This window comes from Symphodus melops (assembly GCF_947650265.1).
Source record: "Symphodus melops genome assembly, chromosome: 20".
In the NCBI taxonomy this organism is placed as follows: Eukaryota; Metazoa; Chordata; class Actinopteri; order Labriformes; family Labridae; genus Symphodus; species Symphodus melops.
This window is the reverse complement of record NC_136710.1, coordinates 18174881-18193448: the sequence shown is the minus strand read 5'-3', so window position 1 is coordinate 18193448 and position 18568 is coordinate 18174881. Positions and strand designations below refer to the sequence as shown.

Sequence of the window (18568 nt, the reverse complement as noted above, 5' to 3'; positions counted from 1 at the left end):
CACCTCAGGTGACACCTACACATTCACACACTGATGGTAGAGGCTGCTGCAGAGTAAAGAGTCCATCAGTATTAACTCATCCATTCATACACATTCACACACTGATGGTAGAGGCTGCTGCAGAGTAAAGAGTCCATCAGTATTAACTCATCCATTCATACACATTCACACACTCATGGTAGAGGCTGCTGCAGAGTAAAGAGTCCATCAGTATTAACTCATCCATTCATACACATTCACACACTCATGGTAGAGGCTGCTGCAGAGTAAAGAGTCCATCAGTATTAACTCATCCATTCATACACATTCACACACTGATGGTAGAGGCTGCAGAGTAAAGAGTCCATCAGTATTAACTCATCCATTCATACACATTCACACACTGATGGTAGAGGCTGCTGCAGAGTCCATCAGTATTAACTCATCCATTCATACACATTCATCTGCTGCAGACGATCGAAGCAGCGGGAGGAACTGAAGTGTTTTGCCACAATTGACATGTGGACACATTGGACATGTAGCTGCTGGAGATCGAACCAGCGACCTTCCAGAGAAATGACAGACTCTACCACTGATCCACAGCGGCCCTATTAAAATCCCAGCTGTATTAAAAACAAAACATCTTGTATGCTTTAAGCTAGGTTGTTTTAAACCTGTGGGGCACAGAACTAGAGATGTAATCTACATACTAACTTATGTAATAATGAGACGAGGAAAGTGAAGGCCTAATAAACTCCATTCCCAGCCTCGACGTACAATGATTTTAGTTGTGCTATCTTTTATTAATACACAGAGCCGTGGATTGTGTCCAAATGTTCTCTCAGTTCCCAACAATACAAAATAAATTGAGTTCAACATAACAAGGTTAAGTGTAGCTTCCAGCAAATCTTATTTCAATCTCTGAACTTTTCACCACAATTCAGCACAAAACAAATCCATCTCATCTCTCCACACAATGACTATATTTCTGCAAACACACTGGCTCATTTAAATATGCACAATTGCAAACGTTTTAATCCCATTTAATCATAGTATTTATGCTGACATCAACTACCCTCACTTATCTCTCACAAGTGTGTCAATCGTCCACATTGACCCAGAAGGGAGTGAAGGGGTTGTGTGTGTGTGTGTGTGTGTGTGCGTGTGTGTGTGTGTGTGTGTGTGTGTGTGTGTGTGTGTGTGTGTGTGTGTGCGTGTGGGGAGCTCAGGGTCGGATGCTGCATTCATGTGCTGCCTGGGTGATCCAAGTGTATGAGATCCTGAGTTCTTCATTCAGTGTGTTCGGGTTATTTTAGTTCGGAAAGTCAGAATTTTGTAACAAAAGCACACACAAAGCGTTGACGTTACGAAGACGATCGGTGAAATGTAACTGTTAAGTTATTTTTTCGCAAAACAATGGGCAATACATAAATTCATAAGTAGTATGTTGACATTAAAAAATACATGTGATGATGATTCTGGTGTAAAGTTAGGAAGTCGGGCACCTCATTCTTGCTCTGACTTGAGCAAGTGTTCATGAGCATTTCACAACTTGGAAACTCGTCTGTCCGATATGTGCAATTGAATGCAGGAATTGAATGCACCATGAGACTGGGACTGGAGTGTGAGTAGAGATCTGGAGAGAAGTCCAGGCACAGCATCTAATCAGAGAGATGAAATATAAAACACCTTGTGTATTTTTTTTAAAACAACGAGCGGTCGGGGAGTAGAGCTGTGCTAGGAGAGGAGGATTATTCCTCCGCAGTTTACAGTTGAGGTATTTTAAAGATGGAAGCGTCAAGCATTAGAAGAAAAGGGTGTCCCCCCTTAGGCAGACAAGGAGAGCCAGCAGGTGAGAGGATAACTGTTCTTTAGCTATAATAAGAAGTCAAAGCAAACATGAAGAGGAGCCAAACACTGAACAGAATCAAGCATCAAACCTCCTCCTGGTCATTGCTGTCAACGCTCGTCTCAAGGTCCAACGCAAATCAGGGGTTTTATTTCCTCCACCATAACTTCAAACCACCACACACCTAATCCAACTTCTTCACTCATAGTTTTGATTTAGCTCAAACTCCAGCTTCTGAATCATTCCACTGTCTCCTCATACACATCCACTCCAACTCAGGTGTAAGCAATTAACTATCTCTCACTGCCTTCTCGGCCACGCCCACTCCCTCCCAGCTCCCAGCACTGCAGTAAAGGAGCAGTCCGCAGGTTTTGGCTACTTTATGACAGTGTAAGGTTCTAATGAAATGTTTAAAGTGTTAAGGGATCTTAACAGGTCAAAAATGAGAAAACATCCCCAAGTGAAGGATGAGTCATCCTCCTAATCTGCATATAGGTGGATCAGAAGTTGGCACAAGATCCAATATGTTGTTATATGGCGCTCCCCATGAGTGGGCTGTTATGTTTTCAAGGAAACACTACTTTATTGTATTTATTAGAATCTAATTAAACCACAATTTAAATAATTAGTCATGAGAGATCAAAAAAAAGAAAAAATACTGAAACTTGCAGATAAGACCAAAAATAATGAAAACATGTTTTTGTTTTCAGGAAGAGATCAAATAAGAAGCAGCCCATTCATTGGTTGACTTCGACAGAACAGTGATCATTTGAGACGTCCTCTGCTGTAGAGGTGCACGATGCACTTATTTAGTTCTGACCCGATTCCGATACATATCAATGTTGATGATGCAATATCTGCATACAAACAGGAAGCAGCGACAACCGTCAGGTTTTCAAATTAAATCTCAGAAACTGAAGTGTAAGAAATGTACTGTCGATCATAAACACCGAGCTGTTCCACCTTGTCTGCGCGTTGTCATGGAGACGATTTGTGGACACTTCTCACAGTTCAAGTCTGAACGTCTTCAAAGTGACGCTGAGTGAGCTGAGAGAATGTTTAAAGCGCCCAATCATCTGTCTCGGTCGGTGACGTTGCATCGCCAGTCAGATAAACGATGCGTAAATTACATCAATAACGAACCCGATACCAATAATTGATCAGATCGGTCTCATCCCTACTCTGCTGGTCAGCGTCGATGATTTTCCAACCAAGAGGCCACGTCCACTTCCTCTTCACAGCCTATGATCCTATGATGTTTGATGATGATGGAAGGAGCTATCATTGGTGGAAAACATGTCACGTCAAATGTTCATCAGATGACCTTCAATGAGCTGCGAGTTAAAGTCCATGGAGTTCTTCTGGAAGGCTCAATGTGCAAGTCTCCGACCATGGTGTAGGGATGTGAGGGTGTACCCGTGAGTCACCGTCACTGTTGTTTGTTGGCGCCCCACTGTGACTGTGTGTAATATCCAACTCAGGCAGCAGACAGTGAGCGATACCGCCAAGAGAAAAGATTTGAAAGCGACACAAAGAGTGAATGTGTTGATGAATGTTCCTGAGAGAGTTCCTCTGACAGAGTGGTTGTCACCGCGCAGGCACAAAGAACATGTTTTTGATGATTACATGAGTCAAAGCAGTAGCATAGATTCGACATGAATAGATTGTACAGCATCAAGCCGGAAGCATCGGGAATGACATCTGATGCTTAGAAAGATTTATTCAGTCAGCTTGTCCGTGTTCGTTCTCTGCTGGGACGAGAGCGGAATATAAACAGCGGCACTTTTTTGTCATGAAGGAAGCACAATTTGCGAGCCCTCAGCGAGATGACGGAAGCTGAGTTTTGGGATATCTCGGCGCACGAGCACAATTAAAGGTCTCTTTACATTACGACATAAAAGGAAATATCCATCCACTTTTAAGCCCAATTATTTTCCACATCTCTCTCTCTCTGTCTTGTTTCTTCCCGACTCTCTGCGTTCTGCAGAGTTGTGAGGAAACTGCCAAGCGAAATTATGAAAAACAAAAAGACTCCTTTGATGTAAGTGCATATGAATAAACACGGTTGGAAATGCTTCAGGCTTTTCTCATCATCAAAACTGCTAGTTTTAGCCTTTATCTTTTAAGTAGGCATAAAACTGAACATCCAGCAGAACCTTTCACACGGGGGGACGAGATCCTGCTGCACAGATAGGAACCTTTAGAGAACATTCCCCCTCAGACGACTCAATAATCATACTTTCACTGACAAAAACTACAACTTTCAACTTTAGAAGCAATGAGCCACGAGGTCAATTATATGTGGACTTTGTGTAATGGATTGAGTCAATGATGTTTGCAAACCTCTCTGCAGAATTAATGAGTACTTGACACTTCATATTTCCCTGCCGGGGCTCCCAGGCATGGCAATCAATAGAACAAATTCATTAACTGTCCGACTGAGTGATGTCCTCAAATCGCGTCTGTAAGAGCCATTTAGCAAATATGAAAATATCAGCATGGCGTTAATCTCGGAAAGGACAAACAGTGCAGAAGTCAACAGTGTGTTAGAGATTCCAGCGGCTGACTGCTTAGCGAGAGTGGACAAAAGAGAGAGAGGAGGAGGAGGAGGAGAGGGGGGAGCTGTAGCCAGATGTACTGTAAAAATTACTCATGCAAGTTTTGTTTTCTTCAGTCGAGTAAAGACGACAGAAACAGGGAATAAATATGCAGCACACACACACACACGCTCACCCACTCAGAGCTGGGCTCTTTTGTGTGCAGCACTGCTGTTTGGAGTTTGGGTTCGTTTCATTTGAATTACAGATTTCTTTTTGGGAAAGTTTTGATTTCCTCGTTCATTGAGGCCCCAAACAGTTTGTTCTGCGGTTTATGGCTTGTTCCGGATTGTTACACGGAGGCTGTTACTGGAGACGTGACGTTTGGTGATTTTAATTGAATATAGAATTATGGTCACCTACAACATAGCACAATAAAGAGACGGCAGCCTGTATTACAATAACCCTTTAAGCCATAACGTCTTGGTTTAATTGGCCGTTTGCTTATTTATGTGTCAAACTCATTTTAGTCTCCAACAGTCAGCTCAGTTCAGTCTTGAACTTTACTTTGGTTGAAAACTCATGGACCAACCTCAAATATAGCTTTGATTTGAGCAAACCTCGAATCTGTATAAAACACATTAAAACACACAATGTGTTGAATACATGACAATCACTGGATGTTAGGTCAAAGCCCGCTGCATAAGGAAGCGTGAGCTGCTGCTGAAAGCTGCTGTACTCTTGCTGTATGTGCTACTAAGATTAAAAAAAAAAAAAAAAAAAAAAAAAAAACTCATGTCAATTATACTAGGACACATCGCCGGTGAACATAATCTCTTCCTCAGGTTGTTCCATCTTTACTGCAGTCAACGCAGAGTTCATTTTTGTCGGATTGGGGAAGTTAGGTAAACATCATACACATGGCAACAATGCTAACAAGCAACAGGAGCTACTCAAGTGTCTTGTTCAAGGTCACATGTGGCGGCAGGAGCTTGGGTTCAAACCCCTGACCTTCTGATTGAGGGATGACCGACTCTACCAACTGAGCCACTGCTGCCCTCTCTGCTAATTAGAGAGATTGAATCATATTATCGATATATATCTTCAACTCTGTTTCTGTGTTACCGTTTTGGAGCCGTTGTGGAGCGTGCAGGTTAAAACGATGAGTAACCGCTTTCCTCCCGGCCACTGTGTGAAACTGTGTGTAACTGTGCCCTGTCTGCGCCGTGCTGTCCCAGCAGTGATGAATGCGCCTGTGCTGCTGAAGAGCTCCGACCCCATCCACAAGAAGGGACCAATTACAGGCTTCAGACAGCGCCAGAGACCACCACCTCCACATGTCTACCTATAATGACCTCTCAGGGGCTGATGGGGGGAGGTTTGGAGTTCTGAGATACAGGGCCCTCGAGATTTACTGACAGAACATTGTGGAAGAGCAAACTGATGTAACATTTACACCTTAAAATCAAGGGTTTCAAAATGAAATATAGAGCTCTGTTGATAGTTCCATTTGTCTTGCACAGTCTGAAAGCACATACAGTACGTAGACTTTTGCTGATGTGTAAATTCAGTGACTCATTGGAGATATGAATGGATGACCTCAGCACCCATTACAGCTTGCTCTTTGATTTCTAGCCAACGGGGGCACTGATGGAAACAAATATTTGTAATTATCTCAGGAGTTTAACAGATTGCTTTCTTAGAGGTGCAATGTGTAAAATCCCTCCAATGTGCTATTAATAATTTTTGGTCTGATAAAAAAAAAATAAAAATGATGAGAAAATCTCATAGCTCCAATCTCACAGTTTTCATTATCTTTGAGTTATCTGCAAAAGAGGTGAATTGCATTGGTGTAACCCCCTTGGCACCAAAATGAACATCCAAAACTGTGTTTTAATTTGTGTAAAAGTGCTACATAACAAATAATGAACTTTCCCATCCTGTAAAGTTACCTTTTTGTAGACATCACAGTACTTCAATCCAGTCGCTGTGATAAGCAATTTGTTGTATTTGGTCAGTACACCTCAGCCAACTCAGGACACTTCCCGTATATCACCCTCGCCTGTAATTGGCTCCCAAGTGAAGTGATGCTACTGCAGCCTCTGCCCACATCTAGCCACACTGTGATATACATTATTTATCCCCCGTCACTAAAAAGAAGTTTGGAGCGGCTCATGAATGCACAACGCTGGGCATCATCTCGAAACAATAATCGCCTCCCGCTTGCCGATTCCCTGGCGAACACAAAGCCGACCATTAACTTTCATTAAATGCTCTATTAAGACTCTCTCTGCCTGCCTCTCCAGCCCTCACTCTCTCCTCTCAGTTGCTCATGTTGCTTTGCTCTCACGCTGGCTCTAATTGACAAAGATTGAACGATTGCTGATGAGAAACACAAAAACATATGCAAACACAGACACGCGCACATGCTGTCGGCAGTGCAAATGTATGACTGCTAGGCAATGGCGGTGTTTTTTTTGTTTTTTTTAAAGGAAGGGCTGTGACAATGGCAGCCAGCGGGAAGATGCAGGGATTGTGTGATTGCTAATTACAGAGGCGCGCTGATCTGCAAAGACGCCAAAAGAAGACATTCGTCGTGGAGAATAAATGTTGACACTGCGTGCACGTTAATTGCTGATTCTGAATCATAAGTTGTATAATTACGCCGTGTCTCTGAGATGTGTGTTTCTCTGCAAACAAACAAAAGTAAGACATGTTTTGAATTCGGGGAGTGAAAGGGGACCGAAGGCGACCGCAGCTGTAATTATTTGATTCTGCAGTGACGTGTTTTTTTTTCTCAAACAGGTGCATGCTTGCTCTTTTCTCTCTTCTATTCTAACCACAGGTGGTGTCATTCTTTTTGTCAAAGAGTCTCTTGATCACTCCTTCTCTTATTGTTTGAGGAAAAGTGAGGGAGGCACCTGGAAACCAAGTAAACGCACAATAATTACAATGAGCTCAAATGAACATTCGTGATACTGTAATCAGGTTTTTTTTTTAATCACAAAGCATCAAGTCAATTCTCAATGTCAGGTCTTTTGTCAGCATACTGCATGTTGACGAAAAACTAAAAACTTTAGTCCTGAAATGATACTTTACAGATTTGTTTAGGTCTCCTCTCGGCTCCATAACACATTAAATGATGTCATGTTTCCTTCTTCCTGTCTGAAAAGAGTTGAAACTAACCCTGTAATGTCTTGACAGGAAGTTAAATCCGCATCAGCTCAAATACAAATGACATCATTTAAACATTCAGTTGGTAAGTGAGTCCATTGGCAGGGCTCTGTATATAGGCAGAAGATCACTGGTGACACTTTTAGAAAGATTGTATAGTGACACAGACAGGCATCATTACACACCTTCATGCTTCTATTCTCCCGCTATAAAATGTCACTCTATTCAGCGGGCTTTGGCTGCACTCTCTTCATCCGACTACACTTTGCACCCTCACTATCTTTTAGTCTCCATTTCTTCCTATTCCTTTCCATTTCCCTGCCCTTTCATTTTCCATTCTCCCTCTTTGCACTCTACATAGCCTCACCTTGTCTTTTCTTATCTCTCTTTGCTTGATTCTACCCTGCGTGATATTTGGTGTCAATGGCAGTGCAGGTCAGCTGCTCAGGCCTGTTATCTGAGTGTTTTACACTATGCACCTGCTAAAACTGGCAGAAGTCGAAGGGTTTTATTTTTCTTTCAGATTGCACTATTCAATTCATGATGTCTTCAGGTGACACTTTCTGCAGTTGTTCCACTGAAGCTGAAGAAGTGACTCAGTGGGTTTTTGTCGCAGGTATTACATCTTAATGTCAGTGAAAAAAGCTTCAGCTGTGAATCATCCATTGTAGTGATATGCTGCAGTAAAATCCTCTGCAGACGCGCTGTCCTGCTACTTATTCTATTATTCACAGTCAATTGTGTGCCAACTTTTCTCTACAGTTTAACACATGGAGATACCTTCAAATTCTCATCCATTCAAAAATATCGATGGCTCTGTAAAGTAGGATTGTCCACGGCGCCGCATTCCTTATAAGAGCTGTCAATCATGGTGGCATGCTACGTTTAGCATCAAATCCCTCATTCAAACAAAGTGAACAATAGAAAAATGGAGCAAGACCAGACCTAACTCTAATGATAGAAACCAGGTTTGAGAACAAGGTATCTTGACCTGTTTGCAGTTTTATAGTTCAACCACGTCTCATCAGTTCATGTGGAGGAGGCGGGTTTATGACCTGTATACTATATGCATCGGAAGAAGAGAGACACGTCAACACACATCCAGTTACAACCACATCTATAAAACAGATGCCACAACGACCTGCAGCATTACTGTCCAGTGTGCAAAGTTTGGCCCCTCATAATCATAAAACACTGGAATAGAGGACCAGTTGGTGTGACGATGACAAGCTCCCTTTCATCGAGGGATATAATTAGTTGTGGCGCCATTGCCAGGCGAGTATAGTGGGGCCAATGAGAGCCCAGGGATTTGTGACTGATGTGGTTTTGAAGCCAGGCCCAATCACACCTCAATAAAGTCATAGTTTTCTGTAATACACTTATTCAAGGAGGTGAGTAACTTTGAAAATGAAAGAAGTACTGTGTGTTGGTGTGTTTGGGAGGGGGGGGGGGGGGGGGGGGGGTAACAGCAGGGGATCGATGAGGGCAGTTAAGTCAACTACCTGTCAAACTCTTCATTTTTCACCAATTACCTCACCTGTCATCTTTTGTACAAAAACAGACTCTTCCGCCTCCCTTTTCTTTTTGCAAATAGCTCAATTTTCCTCATCTATTTTTTCAACCTGGCAAGACCTCCATTGTACCTTGCAGTGATGGAAAACAAGGCCTTCTTTCCTGGCCAATCAGTGTGGAGGTAGGTTATGAAAACATCATTACAGAATGAAAACAGGCCGGGTGGAGAGTTTAATTGCCATCCTCTTGTCTGGACTCTTCTTTGTTTGAATGGAGGAGAATTTAGTCTGCATGTGAGTTTGAGCTTCATTTAGTTTGCCTTTCTCTACATATGAAGTCATGTTTTTAAAAACTGCATTGCATAAAGTGATAATTTGGACCAAACGACTGCAATCTAATCCAATACTTCCACGCATGTCAAAAATACTGTGCATCAAGTTGTACTAAAGGTCATCTTGCACAAGCAATGCTGCAAATTAGGACTACGTTTCATTTTGTAAAGCAAAAACTGCACCAGAACAACCTGTACGTGTGTGCGTGTGTGTGTGAAGACAAACTGACCCACAAAAAATCACCCAAAGGAAGCTCTGTCTCTATCCTGTTTCACCTCTGATGCAGAAGCTGGCTTTTGATAAAAGAGAGAGATGAGGCGAGAGAAAAAGAGGGCGGGAAAACGGCCAAAAGTTCTGAGCAATGCCATAGTAAATAGTAATGTAAGACAGGTCAGTAGGAAGAAAAAAAAAACTTAAACAGCGCTATGTTGCAGCCCTCGAGCTACCGCGCCCATTATTTATTGAAAGGGCTCTGACACAGAGCAGACTAACAGAGGGAACAGAGAAGGACATGGGAGGGAAACAAGAACCTGGGAAGAGAGGTGAAGCTTTATTGGGCCACTTAAAAAAATAACCAAGGTACCAATAAATCCCTTCATTGTCCCCTCCAAAGTGTCCCAAAACTTTAAAAAGACAGAAACACTTTGCATAAAAACTTAAAGGACCTATATATAAACGCTGATCTATATCTATAACCTGACACGACACTTGATGTCCTATTGACATAAAAATACATTTAGATTTACTATAAACCAAATAGAGTCATATCAGAGGTGCAATAAAGAATAACACATTACTCTTCTCAAGGTGTAGGCCTGAAATGACAATTTAAAATGTGTACAATTTCTAGAATTATGTCTATTAATGACACATGTGACACAAACATTAAAGCTACAGTAGGCCTACAGTCGTATTTTGATTAAATAACAAATGCTAAAGCTTCTATGAGGAGGAAATGCTTGGTCATATCGGGCATTTACACCTTCAGTCAACTAAACGGGGAAATGTCGTCACCGTTGCTCGTCGGCACTAAAATTATTCAGTTAAACATACCTTTATATTTATATTACATTTGAAAGTTTTTTTGGGGGGGGGGCTTTTTATTCCTCCAATCAGAGAGAGAGAGAGAGAGAGAGAGAGGAATGGCATGTGGGAAATTAGCCACAAGCCAGATCCAAAGCTGAGACATCCACTTGTTGGACTACAGCCTCTGTACATGAGGGATGAACACTCAGCCAACAACAACCCAGATGTTTACATTTTTCCATATGGGCCATCGATGTTGGTCAAAGGTTATGCTCAGTTATAGCCAGTGGCATCAGTGACTGAAGGGTGCTTTGGAAGCATATCCATGCCAGAAATGATGTCTCAACCTAACTTTCAGTCAACCTAACACCAAGTGAAGAGCTGCAGGTGTGGCGGGTTTTAAGCCTCCTGACAAACAGCAGGTTCTTTAACTGGGTGTGTCTACATTTGACTTCCAGGGATTCTGCAGGCTGTAGGCTACTTGAACTGCAGGTTTTTTTTTTGCATTTCAGCAATGGCTTTGATTTTCAACACTATGTATGTGGTCGCCACTTAAATAGACACATGGAGCACATCAGCTGTTCGGTTCACACTAGCTGCTACTTTATAACCTTTCTGGATGTACACTGGAATGAGTCGGGCTAATTTGTTGAGTTGATCTTCATGCTACAAGTTCTGCTGGAGCGTGTTGACCTCTTCAAGCCTTTCACCCTTTATGCCACTTGTGAGTTGTGCCAGAAAATCCTGCTCTGCATCTTCTTAACTTTTAAGTCAGACATGATTTATTGTATGGAACAGACAGTTTGCAGTAACAGGTGGCTAGCATGGTTGGTCCATCATTTAGTGGGAGGGGCTTCGAAGAGTGATACAGAAAAGAAAAAGAGAGGGTGAAATATTTTTTACATTTGATGATTGATATCACTTCAATGTATTTACCATCATGGTTAAAAATAGCTGTTGCTGAGACATGAATGAGTAATCAGGGCAAAATCAGTGACTGTACTGATAAAAGTGATTATAATTAATGGCGCAGTGTGGATGAATCCACGTCGTGCAGAACACAGTGGGAACTGAGAGGTTCTTGCTATCTGACATAAGGTGCTAATGCAGTTATGCCGCCTGTGATTTGTTTCGTTGTTATTATTATGCAAATGCGTCTGCAGGATCTGCTTTGACAGATCTTTATTAAACTGTCATCTTCTTCAATGTCATTCACAATCCTACAGCAAGACTAAATTGATGCAGTGTTGTAGTGGTAATTGAAAGAGGTGCTTATTGTAAAGACAGGTGGAGACAAACACACTCAAACTGACAGTTCACAATGTGAGTGCAGTATCAAGTTGATGACGATAGCCAATGTACTGCACATTTTTTGTTGAGTGTTTAGAGAATAATGGGAGAGAAAAAAAAATCAGTAATGGCCCCAAGTGCAAGCAGCCAAGGTGGCAACAAAATGTGTGCAAGTATAAATAGCTGAGGACAGGCACACACTGCACAGATTGAGTCTGTCTCTGACCTGGTTTTTACCTGCTTGACTGATTTTGAAGTTGAGCTGAATTTCAGCTCCATATTGTGTTGATTGTCATGCAGTGCATGGGGGGGCACGAGGGCCAATCACGACTCGATTAGCTGCTTCCGACCAGTTAGATATATTCCTAGCATGCCGGATAATTGAGTCAGCCGACAGCATATTCTCCCACAGTCAGCATGTTAACGTGAAGAGTTAAGTCTCTGGTTATGGCCCAATTTGGGCATTTTAGAAAATGCACATCCAGATTTCCAGGTTTCCTCAACTTTCAAGCTATTTTCCAAATTGTGCCAGTAAAAAATGGAAGACAGCGTCTCTGTAAGCACAATCGCAATGTGCCATATTTTTTTTTTTTAGTTTAATGTCAAGAGGCACAGGCACAGATCCCCAGTGTAGCACATTTCGGATTTGAAAGCATCACAGAAACGAACCCTCTGCTCGCTAGCAAAACAACAACTTCAACTGAAAATGCTACATCATGACAACGAACGGTATGATGACTCAGCTCGTGATTTACTCGTATAAAGTGAGGGGACATTCAACCAAGACTCGTATACAGTTTAATAGTTTATGCCAAGACTTAGACATCACCCAGGTCAAATAATCTCTGTAGCATTAAGCATTAAGCATTTTCATCTTCAAGTCAATAAAACGGCCCTACCCCAAAATAAGAGAATTGATCTGTAAACAAATGTGTAAAGTATCTTATTAGGGATAATGTTATAATTTTTCAAACTGAACCCTGAACATACATTTCAAATGTAAATAAAACTGCACGCCTCTATTTGTCAATAAAGAAGCTGCAGACAAAAGTATCCTCAGAGTGTAGATATTAAACACCTTTCAAGCTGAGTGTCAGCTTCATAAAAAATATGTATTTTAAGACTCAAAGGCATTCTAGTTAAAGCTGTAGAGGTCACCGGGTCAAGTGAAAGGAATATATGTGCAGTACAACTTGCAGTATTTACCCTCCGGATGGAACCTACCACCTGCGTGGTTCCATTGTGGCTGAAGTATGACTGAGTGGGTTTACGTTTCTTTGCTGCCGGACAATGGAATCCTTAAGTATGATCACATCTCTGTCTATTGTCCTTCCCTTGATGGATCTGCACCATCCTCTTGTTGCTGTTGCCCTGGAAACGCTAGCTTTTAAAAGCTATTTACGATGTTGTGACGCAAACTACTGTCGAAGGACAATAAGACCAAGCAAAAGAAGCACAGAAGACTGCAGTGACTACATTTCATACGCACACTGTTAATTGAAACTATAGGAGATCTCTCAGGATTTAACAATGGACGTATGTCATAAGTGGAAAACATGCTATGCTTTACGTCAATCCTGCTGAGCATTCACTTTGAATACCTGGAAATGAAAACGCATTCTGAAAATTCAATATTTATGATGGTGCAGCATGGTTTGAGACTTTTTCGACGTTCATGGAAGCAGTCTGCTTTTCATTGTTGGAATGACAAAGACTTCTCGGCCATTTGTTCACTATTCTCTAAACTGTAACCACTTTGTTAAGTGTCATACTTTTGTGTGTGTGGGATTTTTTAATTTTATACACGTTTTTCAAGTAAACCTTCCAAATCCAAATCACGTCAAAAGTTGTAATGAAGCAAAACATTTTCAGAGATGTTGACTTTGTAAAATGTAGATCCAACCACTTAAAACCTTCTGAACACAAACACCAACGAGATTTCATGCAAGCCAAATGATGATTTCAAATTAGATATGAGAAACTGTGCCACAGTTGTGGTTAAATGTTTCATTTAATTTGAGCTTGTAACATGCTTTTCTAATCTTTTTCTAATCTGGAGTACTCAAAGTGCTTTTACTCCGCAGGTCACACCAACACAATCACACACTGTCCATCAGTGTGGACTAATCCCACTCATACATATTCACACGCCAGCGACAAAGCAGTTTAAACAACTTGGGGTGAAGTATCTTGGGCAAGGACACACCAGGCATGATTGCAGGAGCTGGGGAAAGAACCGCGACCTTGTTGAGAGATGATCGACCCGACCTCTGAGCCAAAGAACTCCAAAACAGTGAAGATGGATTACTTCTCAGCCTCACCTTAGTGAAACAAAAATAAATCAATAAAACTGAAAGGATTCCTCTACGGTTATAATTGGTGGTGTACCTGGTCCCTTGAGAAGATGTTTTGGGATTGTGACTGTAACTACTAGGCTAGCTTGGTTTGGATGATGCTGGTACAAACCAAAGAGAAACAGAAAGAAATACTTTGGTGTGATCAAACGGCTAATCTCAATTTTACCACTGGCAGTATTTGTGCGCTCTCTCTCTCTCTCTCTCTCTCTCTCTCTCTCTCTAGTATATATATATATAGTGGGTTTTCGATTTGTTTTGCTTTTGGTGAAAAAAAACAACAGAACATATTCACTGTCATCTTGTTGCAATTCCACACAAGTCTGCCTCATTAGCAGGCATCTTCAAAAGGATGGGACAGGCACTGACTGCGGTCGACAAATTATTCACCCCACCCTCTCTCTGAGTTTGCTCATCCTGAAAAAGTCTTCTTTAGATTTATTCTACTGTTGTTGTGATTCCTCATCTTCCAGCGCTGTAGGAAATAATGACAATAAAATGGTTGCCATTCTGATGGTGTGTGCATAGAAATGAGGGTTTCTCCCTGAGGGCATTGGACGTTCTCGTGTTTACTTCCTCGTCCACTTGACCAACGCTGTTCACTTGGAGTTCAGCTTCATAAGAAATATTGGAGATGCAAAGAAAACAACAGATAGTGTCTAAAACATTCAGTCTTCTGTTTGCTCTGCTTTACTAACTCTGATCATGTATTGCTCCAGTTTTCAGATTTGCATCTTTAGGTTGTGGGCTGTCATGTAAAAGTATTCCTCAGAAAAGATTTAAGAGATACAATACGTAGAATTGTTTACACTAAAATATATAAATGATTTAAAACTTCACTTAACCTACGTTAAAAATATCAACTCAATGTTTTAACAGTTACCGAAAGTCGTAGAAATCCTTCACTTAGAGTCGTAACAGGATGTGTCTTTTCATGGCGGCCACCATGACAGACATGACGTGTTAATCGTTGCCATGGAAACACTGAAACAGTGGAGCTGCTACTCAAAGCTGCTGGACCGTTGCTTTAATAAAAATGTCTAATAAAAATTATACTCGGATAGGTAGTAGCACTTCACTCCTATGAGTCCCTGCCAGTCCCGATGTCATCTTTAGTTACTGTTTACATTGACAGCACCCCCTGGTGGCGGAGTTCACATGCTGTCATTTCATTTCGCCGCTTAACATTTGATGCTGAGAGCATCTCTGCCCCCGATTGGTTAAACACAATGAGTGTGAGGATACTTGTATTCTCTTTGGGTTTAGTAAGAAAACAGTCACTCATTAACCTTGAGTGTCCTCGCTGAGGTGCCATGTGTAGCACTAATGAATTAATGATCAATATATCTTTGTTAAATTAATTGTGAAACCTTGGTGTAATTAGCATGAACAAATGAAGACAGCTAGCCTCTGTCCTCCCAGAGTGGTATTACTGGTGTTAAGTGTTCCTCCAAATGAGGAAATATTGTACACCCTAATGCTTCCTGTCACCAGAAGGATGCTGCTTATTGTTCTTGCTGGCCTTTCCCCAGTAGAGGTTGCTTGTCTGTAGAGTAATTATGTTCATATCTTGAGAGATCCCAGTCAGCACTGGCAATGATTTCAACATTGAAATATGGACAGGTCACACTGCCCAAGACCTACCTACTAACAACAGTTACAGCATTTTGTTATTTTAGTAATGTGTTCATTTAAAGCTTGTTGGAGGAACAGTTATGAAATAAACAAAACGTATACTGCTTCTTCTATATGACCAACAAACCATCATGGCAAAGATTTATACAACTGACCATTAAACAACAGTAAAATGAGATTATTCAACAGAGAAATGTACTTGCACCTGTACAGGAGAAGGTCAGCAAAAAAGGGGGAGTGATCGCTCGTCTGTAGAGTGCAGCAAAATCAGTGCAGACCAAAAGTTACCTACAAGAGCTTTTAGCAAAATCAGCATTCTTTTGGAATTCGTCAAAAGTCATTTTGCAATAGTAGATGAAATTTCAACCACCAGGAAACAAACTGTATGTGCTGTGTGATGTTAGCAAGAAGGTTCAGAGCCAGCGGTACAGAAAGTGTTCATACATACTGAGCTGTGGCTCAGAACAAAACCTAAGCATCTATTTTTAATTATGAGTACATGCATACAACTGTGTCTGTAACCCCTGTGCTGTACTGTGTATGTGAACACATGTATGTATGCCAACCCTGTGCAACAGGATACATACATATGCATGGGAATCCAGTGCAACAGGGCAATGTGCAATTACACCATTACTCTAAAGTAGCAGGCTCGAGGGCAATTGTGCAATTTACAGTTGTACTTCATAAATATGTGCAGGACTGCAGCACTTTTTGCACTTTGATACTCGGGCACTTTGTCTCTCTTAGCAGACACTTTCAACACTTTACCTATTTTGAACAAAATCACACAGCCACTTTTAGGCTTCTATTGTTTCTGCTTGTCATTATGGTCATATATGATGTGTGCAAGTGTGTACCGCCAACAACCTGCCAAGGAACAGCAGATGGAAATAAGCCTTTATGTTCATTAATGTGCACTGTCCCTATTTAAAATGAAATAAATAGAATATATAGAGAGCGGTTTTCAACATTTACAGAAGAAGAATAAGTAAGACTGTGGATGCACAAGAACTTTAACTGAACAGCTCGAACTACCCAGACAAAGACCTCTGGGTGCTCGGGCAGTAATTAAAAACCTGACGGGATAAAAGTTGGAAGCTGGCGGTGGAGAGAATCTGACTTTAAATCAAAACCGTCGACATTTAATCTACATTTTCAGATGGAAAAAAACCCATCTCTGTTGAAACAGTTTTTAATGAATTTTCAAAGGTAAAAAGCCTGCTGGGATATTCTGAAGCCTCGAAACAAACATGTTCAGAATTCATGTTTAAATTCCCCAAAATCTCCATCCTATATCAGGAGGGGAAGGTATTTGCATTGCATCGTAGTTGAGGGTTGAATTATTTCACACCATAACTGTGAAATAATGAAGCCAATGCCCAGCATGTGGTCGCGAGAAATATCAAAAACCCCACAAGAAGAGGAAAAGGAGCGCTTGCATCAAACATCAAGTCTGCTCACTCCTGCTGGGAGTGATGAAGGAAAGCCCCCTTCTTTGTGTTCCAATTTATTTAGTTATAATTAACAACAACTTGTCTGTAGGAAAGCCGTAACTGTAGAGAGGGATGTTGTAAAGACAGAACAATGGAACTTTAAAGAATTCCTATTTGCAACATCTTAAGCATTTCAAGTTGATAGCTCAGGGAATATTATTCTATCTTACATGTTATTTAGTTATTTCTATGTGTAAGATTGAACATCTGGAATCTCCTCCTTTAGCTCGGTGAGATAAGCTCAACTCGAGTTCAAAGGTCTCCAAAGACTGTGCCTGGTTTAGGGTAACCAATGCTTTCAGCTACTTGACTTTCGCCAGTTTCCAACTTCATCACGTTAGCTATCGGGCTCTTTTCTGCTCTGAAGAAAACCCCAAGAAGAAATGCATCCATGTGTTGTTTTCTTCCATTCTCATCTTGTTTATCTTGTTATCTCAGGAACAACACAGCTTATCCCCACGATGATGAGTTCATTCTAAGATCTGAAGGAATTAACTCATTATCCAGGGAAAACTAATGTTGGCACCTCCAGCTCCCGACATAATCTTTAGAAAATGACTGAACATTACTCATTATCATAGCAAAGGGGAGTTAAATAAAATGCATGGATTTTTGTCTGCTTCGGGCTTCCATAATGCTCTGCTAAGTAACACATAATGGCTGCTGTGATGATACTGCTGTTCTGTTTCAGTTACAGATATTCTGTCCCTCAACCTTTAGTGAGTGGTAGTTCATCTATGAAGCCAGGTTCTGGCTCGGAGCAGCACTATGAATCCATTTTTTTTTTGGAAAGTGCGTCTTGCCATGAAAAGATCAAAAGACGCCACGTCATGCAAATTCCTCAAGTGTATTTAAATCATCTCCAGGACAAAGTGACTGGGGCTCAATTGGTAGAGTCGGTCGTCTCTCAACTATAAGGTTCAGGGTTCAATCTCCAGCTACTGCAGCCACATGCCGGATGTGCCCTTGGGCAAGACACTTAACCCCAAGTTGCTCCCGCTGCCCCGTTTGCTGGCGGTGTATGAATGTGTATGAATGGGATTAATTACATCTAATGGACTCTTTACACAACAACCTCTACAATCAGTGTGCAGATGTGTCGGTGTGACCTGCAGTTTAAAAGCTCTCTCAATTTTCAGAAGTAAGAAAAGTGCTCTACAAGCTCAAGTCCATTTCTCATTCACTTTAACTTGCACCATGTGATTCACTAAACTCTAGATGCCATCACATATTTGAAATGACTTTGTATGCAGATCTCATTCACTGTTGGTCTTTACACATGGTTAGTTTGTAGAGTGTTCCCTTAAAAACTGAAGCTGTAATTCCAAGACAGAAACAACTAACTGTTTAAACTAACCATTACACCTAGAACAGCGATTATGCT

General features: G+C 41.3%; 1 protein-coding gene across 8 annotated transcripts in view; it reads right to left on the bottom strand.

Moving 5' to 3' along the window:
- Positions 1 to 18568, bottom strand: part of nrxn2b (neurexin 2b) — a 730611-nt gene that overhangs the window by 325971 nt on the left and 386072 nt on the right. The gene's annotated exons all lie outside the window — the stretch shown is intronic.